This window comes from Octopus bimaculoides, chromosome 10 (genome assembly GCF_001194135.2).
Source record: "Octopus bimaculoides isolate UCB-OBI-ISO-001 chromosome 10, ASM119413v2, whole genome shotgun sequence".
NCBI classification, from domain to species: Eukaryota; Metazoa; Mollusca; class Cephalopoda; order Octopoda; family Octopodidae; genus Octopus; species Octopus bimaculoides.
Window position 1 is genome coordinate 25341796 of NC_068990.1, and position 6505 is coordinate 25348300.

Sequence of the window (6505 nt, forward strand, 5' to 3'; positions counted from 1 at the left end):
CAAACACTGAGATTTGAAGTTAGATGTCACTACTGTTCATATCATCTGTGGATAAATTCAAAATTTGATGATATCGCCAGTAGTAGCATTGGTGGAACGCTGTTATGATAGCTTTAAGGAGCTATGAAATATCGTAATGATGCTTAATGAGCATCTAGCTGCTAGAAATAAGAGCCAAGTCTTAAATAATCCACCGTAGCGCACCAATATAACAGAGAAAAACAGTATGCAAGGAAAACAGACCGAATTAAAACATTTAACAACACAAATAAAAATATTATGCAATTACGGATATCCACAAACCAGGTTTCTGCTTTTGGTTATTCAACCTTGAGCTTCGTCAGTGTGGACCACCAGTTTAAATTCATGACTTTTCTCTTAGTCAAGAAAGAAATAAGAGCCAGCTCCTTATTTTCTGTTGAATAACAACATTAAGAAGTATTTTTATCTGTTTACAACTGTTTACTTTCAGCTGTTAAAGTGTTACAAACTGTAGTTAAACTATATTAAATTTAACTTAGATTTTCTACCTCATGCTGTTTGTGCATATAAATATTTATTAAATACAGAGACAGAGGAACACACCCACAAACAGATATGCACAGACATATATGCATACCTATATGAACACACAGTTATGCACATATATATACACACATATCACACTATTATGGTATTGGCCAGACTCTCAGATGTTGTTATACATCGCTGGCCACAATACACCTCACATTATTTTAGCTTTCGAATTGTATCACCCCACTGGCTAGGCAAGCAGGCCAACATTCCCCCTGATTGGAAGGTTAGTCTGTCGCAGTGGGACCCATTTATATCTCAGTGGACTGGAGCAACATGAAATGAAGTGTTTTGCTCAAGAACACAATGCGCTGCTGGTCTGAGAATCAAAACCAATATCTCACAATCGTGCTTGCAACAGACCTAATCTCTACACCACATACCTTCGCACGCATGCACACACACACACACACACACACGCGCGCACACACATTTTGATATTTGTTTTCATGTCAAGTTACATATAAGAACAATTTAACATTAACTCTTTATCAGTCAGATTACTTTGTCAAAATGTAATACTCATTTATTCACACTGTTTTTAATTAATCATGCATTATCTTGTAGGTTTGAGATTTCAATGATGTGATTGTCGATTTTTAGGCTGACATTATAGGGTAGGTGTGAGAAGCCAGATCTGGCCAGCTTAAACATAAAACAAGTGGAATATATGAGCTGGATGTAGTGGGTTTAAATGTTAAAGGGTTAAACTGAAGGGTCACCGAAGACTTTTTAGTAAAGTGCGTATTAATTTTCACATGGTAACGGTTGACAGTGACTCCAAAGTTTTAGTTTACTTGCCATCATCAGATTGTATGATGATGGTAAATACATTGAGATTTCAAAAGAAATTTGTTGATTCAAAGCTATAGTAAAAGACATTTGCACAAGGTGCCATGCAGTGGGACTGAACTTGAAACTGCGTTGTTGGTTACTCAGCAAACTTCTTAACCACACAGCCATGCCTGCAAGTTTAACACAGAAAGAAAATAAAGAGATGGAAGTATATGTATGAGTAACTTTTGAATTTGGCAGGATGAAGTTGTTGAAATTATATAACTATTGTAGGTTGGGAAATAGCATCTATTTTTGTTTCTTTTATGAAGAATTAAAAGGAAATAATTTTTGTAAACACAAGGAAGCTGTGAGTTTATAAAAAAAATAAAAGTGAGTGGGGTTTAAATAAATAGATCCTGCAGTTATATGTATTCTGTATGTGTGCATAAGTAAGTGTGGTAGATCCCAATTGTAAGAAAATTCAAGATGCATGTGACCTGTCTTCTGAAACATCTGATTATCTCTCACATACACGCACGCATGCATGCAATGCACACACACACACACACACACATACATACACACACACACACACACACATGAGTATGTTTGTCTGTGTGTGTGTACTTGGTTGTCAGACATGCAACCCCTTCTCCACATACATATTATACATGTACACATGCATACACATATGTATGTTTTTGTATGTACTTATCTGTTGGGCACACAATCTATATTCTACACATGCACACATACACACATGTTAATACTGTTGGATTGACAGGGATTTCAAGTTTCATCTTTAACCCTATCGTTACTCTATTTATTTTGAGATGCTCTGTGTTTCTTTCAATTAATTTTAAATATAACAAAAAATTTAGTAAAATAATTTAGTTATCATTCAGCTAGTGTTAGGAACATAAATCGTGACTAAGGTTTGGTGGAAGATTTTAATTCAAAATTTCTGTAAATAAGACATTTGTACTCAGAGCCAGAGCTGGTTTCAGCCGGTATCAAAAGGGTTAATGGTTTATTCAATCTGATTTGTTCAATAAGCCGTTTGAAGGCCAAACTCGGAAGTCTCAATCAGATCAATACCATCAATAATTTCTACTCTATAAAATGTATAAAATTCCACCGGTATAAATATTTTATTTGTTTTTTTGTAACTTGACCAACACTGCCAAATAATATATTTATACACACATGTGTGTTTAAAAATATGTGTGTGTATAGAATACGTTCACAGAATGCTTGATATACATTTAGGCTCTCTGTACAAATAGATCTTAGACCCTGTGGTTAAACAACAGGGTCTATGGGACATATTTGAACTTAGTCTCAATTTATCCACATATATTACACTTCCTCGGCACTTACAAAGTGTCCTGATATGCAAATAAGTATAATCGATATGTTGTAATTTCACGATTTAAGTCCTTGAAGACATTTTACAAGAACATCTTGATGAGTTATGGATTGCTAAATGTTGAGATTTAGAAGGCCACTGTCGCAGTACAGGAATAATATATTCCAAGGGAATAATATATCCTTATGTTTTGTAGGAATTAAAGGCAAAGGAAATTGCTAATCTCAGTTAAATTGCTGACATCCATAATAAAGATGAAGAGCATTGGAGAGTGCTTATTAATCCAAAGGGAATTACATTTAACCCTTTGGCATTAAGATTATTTTGTCAAATACAATGCTTATTTATTCAAATTGATTGAAATTAATCATGCATTATCTCATAGCTTTGACATTTCAATGATGTGATTGTATACTTTTAGAATGACATTGTATGGTAGATGTGAGAGGCTGAATCTGGCCAGTTTGAACATAAAACAGGTCAATTATTTGGGTCTGATATGGCCAGTTTAAATGCTAAAGGGTTAAAGAAAGTTCAGTAGGTAAGATGGAGGAATTTAGTTTATTTGGTCCAAGATATGCGTGTTTGCTTTTGGAAAATTTAATGCTTAAGAAGTTTGGTCATGGGTTTGAAGTATCCAATGACTTTTTCTGTGACTATATAGAAATGAAGAAGAGGACATAATAGTTTCTTTATCCTTTCATTTTGTAATATTTACAAACATTTTCTTGGTTTTGCAATAGGAAAATCGAAAGTATAAGCTTTAAAACTTATTTATTACCAACTACACAATCTCTGATGATTTGATAATGTAATCTGCTTATAATGGATAATATTATTAATGAAATACATGCAAGATAATGTAACTAAATAATTTATGAACAAACTCTTCTGTTTTTGTTATGTTTTTTCATACATATAGTAAGAAATCTTTCTATCTATAGAGTCCAGTGAAAGGAAATTTAGACTATGAGTTCTGAGTTTTTTCTTTTGAAGAATAAAAATGCTATGAAGTTATAAATACTGGTAATATGTCATGCAATTTATATCACACACACATACACAATATATATATATATATATATATATAAACAAATATAGGTATGTCAAATACTATACAACATAAATTCTTGATTTATTAAATTTATTTCTGTATCATAATTACTAAAGTGCAATTATGATCAGCTTCACTTGAGAAGGGGAGATAATTTCAATAATCAAGGATTTCTCTAAAACGGACATGGCATTAAAGGAAAAACACAGGCTTATTGCTTCAAGTTAAACAGACAGTTATGGACATATTTCTCAATAGTCATCTCCCAGCTGGTCACCTTAGATCACCCTTGCTACTACATCTGTCACCTTTAGAGCGAAGTTACTGATACAAGGAAATGCACAACTTTATGCCTCTTTAAAGTTTCCTGCAATGTCTTTCATGGATCTTGGGTCTCAGAGCTGTATGTTGTTGTACCGGATGGGTATATCCCACACATCTCCCATGAGGAAATATTACCACTCCCATTGTTTCCTCACTCATGTAGGAACATGGGAGATGTAGCATAAATTATAGTTGTTACCTGTAAAAGATGGTCAACATCAAATTCTTTGGACAATCATAAATATTCCTATCCACCCATCTATCTATCTATCTATCTATCTACATCTGTGTGTACATGTATATATGTGTATGTATATGCACGTGCACACATGCGTACACACACACACACACACACACACAATTACTGAAACATTCTTCTGAAACGTGTGCCTTTCAGACCCAAAAGCTTATTTATTCATTTATCTTTTATCTTTCTCTTACCTTTTATTCTTTTTCTTTCTTTTTTATCTTTTCGTTATATTATTCATTGACGATGAATCTTCTAGCAAACTTACAAGACAATAGCACACGACAGATGCCAAACCTCCCTCCCCCCATGATATGCCTCTCAACACATCATGAAACAGATATATAAAGCTAGAATAAAGGATCTTTCATTGATAAAATAAATAAATACCATGTTATTATGACCGTGCAACAATGTCGGTTCTACCATGTTTTCTAATCTCTCCTATCTTATTCTTTGTTTTATTTACATACTGTGTGTATGTGTCTGCATTTGGTGGTATTCACTCGTATATGTACATTATACATACACATCCACGCACATACACAATATACAGAAATATATATATATATATATATATATATATATATATATATACACACACACACACACACACACATACATATATATGTTTAGTGTATACACACACATTTATATGTATATATGTATGGGTCTATTATTGTTAAATCAAGTTTCTAGTCCGGTTCTCTTTTTTATCTTCATCTTTCTTTATCGTAGTCTCTTTCTTCTCTCTTTCTGCCTATTTCTCAATTATCTCATTCATATTTTCTTTATTCCCCTCTTCTCCTCCCCCTCTTTGTCACACCAATCTTTCGCTTATTTGTTTTAATAGAATTTCTCATTTTTTTCTTTATTTTTGTTCCTGCACCCCTCCCTAGTTTCTCTCTTTCCCTCTCTTTCTTTCATTCTAGTTCGTGTCTCTCTTCTATCCTCTCTTATTTTCTTGAATGCTCTGTCTCCCTCTTATTGTTATTTGTCAAGTCAACTCATAGAGGTTCTTCCATTAGCTCGCGTGCACACACACACACACGCACACACACCTTTCTCATTCGTAGGTTTTCTTTTTATTGTTTTCACCTCCCATTGTAAGCCCCTTATGGGCGAATGGTTAAGAAGTTTGATTCACAACCACGGAATTCTAAGTTCAGTCCCACTACATAGATTCTTGGGTAAATGAAATTTTTTATATCCTCTGGTAGACCCATTCGTAATGAGTTGATAGAAATTGTACTGAAGCCTAGAGTGTGAAATGCACCTGTAATTGAAAAGGTCCAGCCTTGTTGGATACAGTGCCTTGCTGATTCTACCTGTACTTAAGCCCTTCACTCTCTATGGCGCATAGACTATTGATTTTTTCCACCGTTTGGGCTGACCGTTCTGCTTTTCCAACTCCGCCTCAGTATCCCACCTCATATGTTTCCCAGAATGAAAGCCTTCCTCTCCTGAGTCTTGTTAGTCTTGAATTGCCATTAATGCTTCTGTAACTTTGCTATTTTATTAGGTTTGGCTGTTGGCCCTATGCAAACTCAGTTTTACCTCTGGAAAGAATTGGTCCACATTAATCTGGCCTCTATCCTTTGACCTGTCCAGCATGATAGGAGACCCTACTAGGAGCTTGCACTCCACCAGCTTAGCTCTCAGGATCATTTAGGCATGTAGGCCACCACACAGCAACAAGGACTGAACCTTGTGGCAGACACATTAATTTAAGAGAAGGTTATTCAATTCATTGAACAACTGAATCTCTATCATTGAGCAACTAAGATTCATTACTGTCATATCTGTCTATGCCAATGGTTCTCAGCCATTGTACATAATTTTTAACAGCAAAATCTTATAAGGACACGCAAGGGTCATATGAACCCTCGTTGGGAACCACTGGTCTATACCATCAACTGCTATACCACCATCATCATCCTCACTGACTCTGCCATCCATTCATCAAAGCTTCAGACAACATGTTGGCTTTTACTGCCAGTGCTGCTCTTTTCAATGACTATCTTTATTACTATAACCAACAACACAAATACCACCATCCCAAAAACTAACAGCCACCACAACTACTACCACCACTGCCACTCCACCACCTTATGTATGTTTGTATGTATGCATGTATATATATATATATATATATATATAT

The 6505-nt window shown here is 34.7% G+C and overlaps 1 long non-coding RNA gene across 1 annotated transcript in view; it reads right to left on the reverse strand.

The window, feature by feature from the left end:
• LOC128248849 (uncharacterized) overlaps positions 1–489 on the reverse strand; it is a 19986-nt gene extending 19497 nt beyond the window's left edge. The window contains exon 1 of the long non-coding RNA XR_008264971.1: positions 304–489. This is a non-coding gene — a long non-coding RNA (uncharacterized LOC128248849). The remainder of the gene's footprint in view (positions 1–303) is intronic.
• Between the last annotated feature and the right edge of the window lie 6016 nt (positions 490–6505).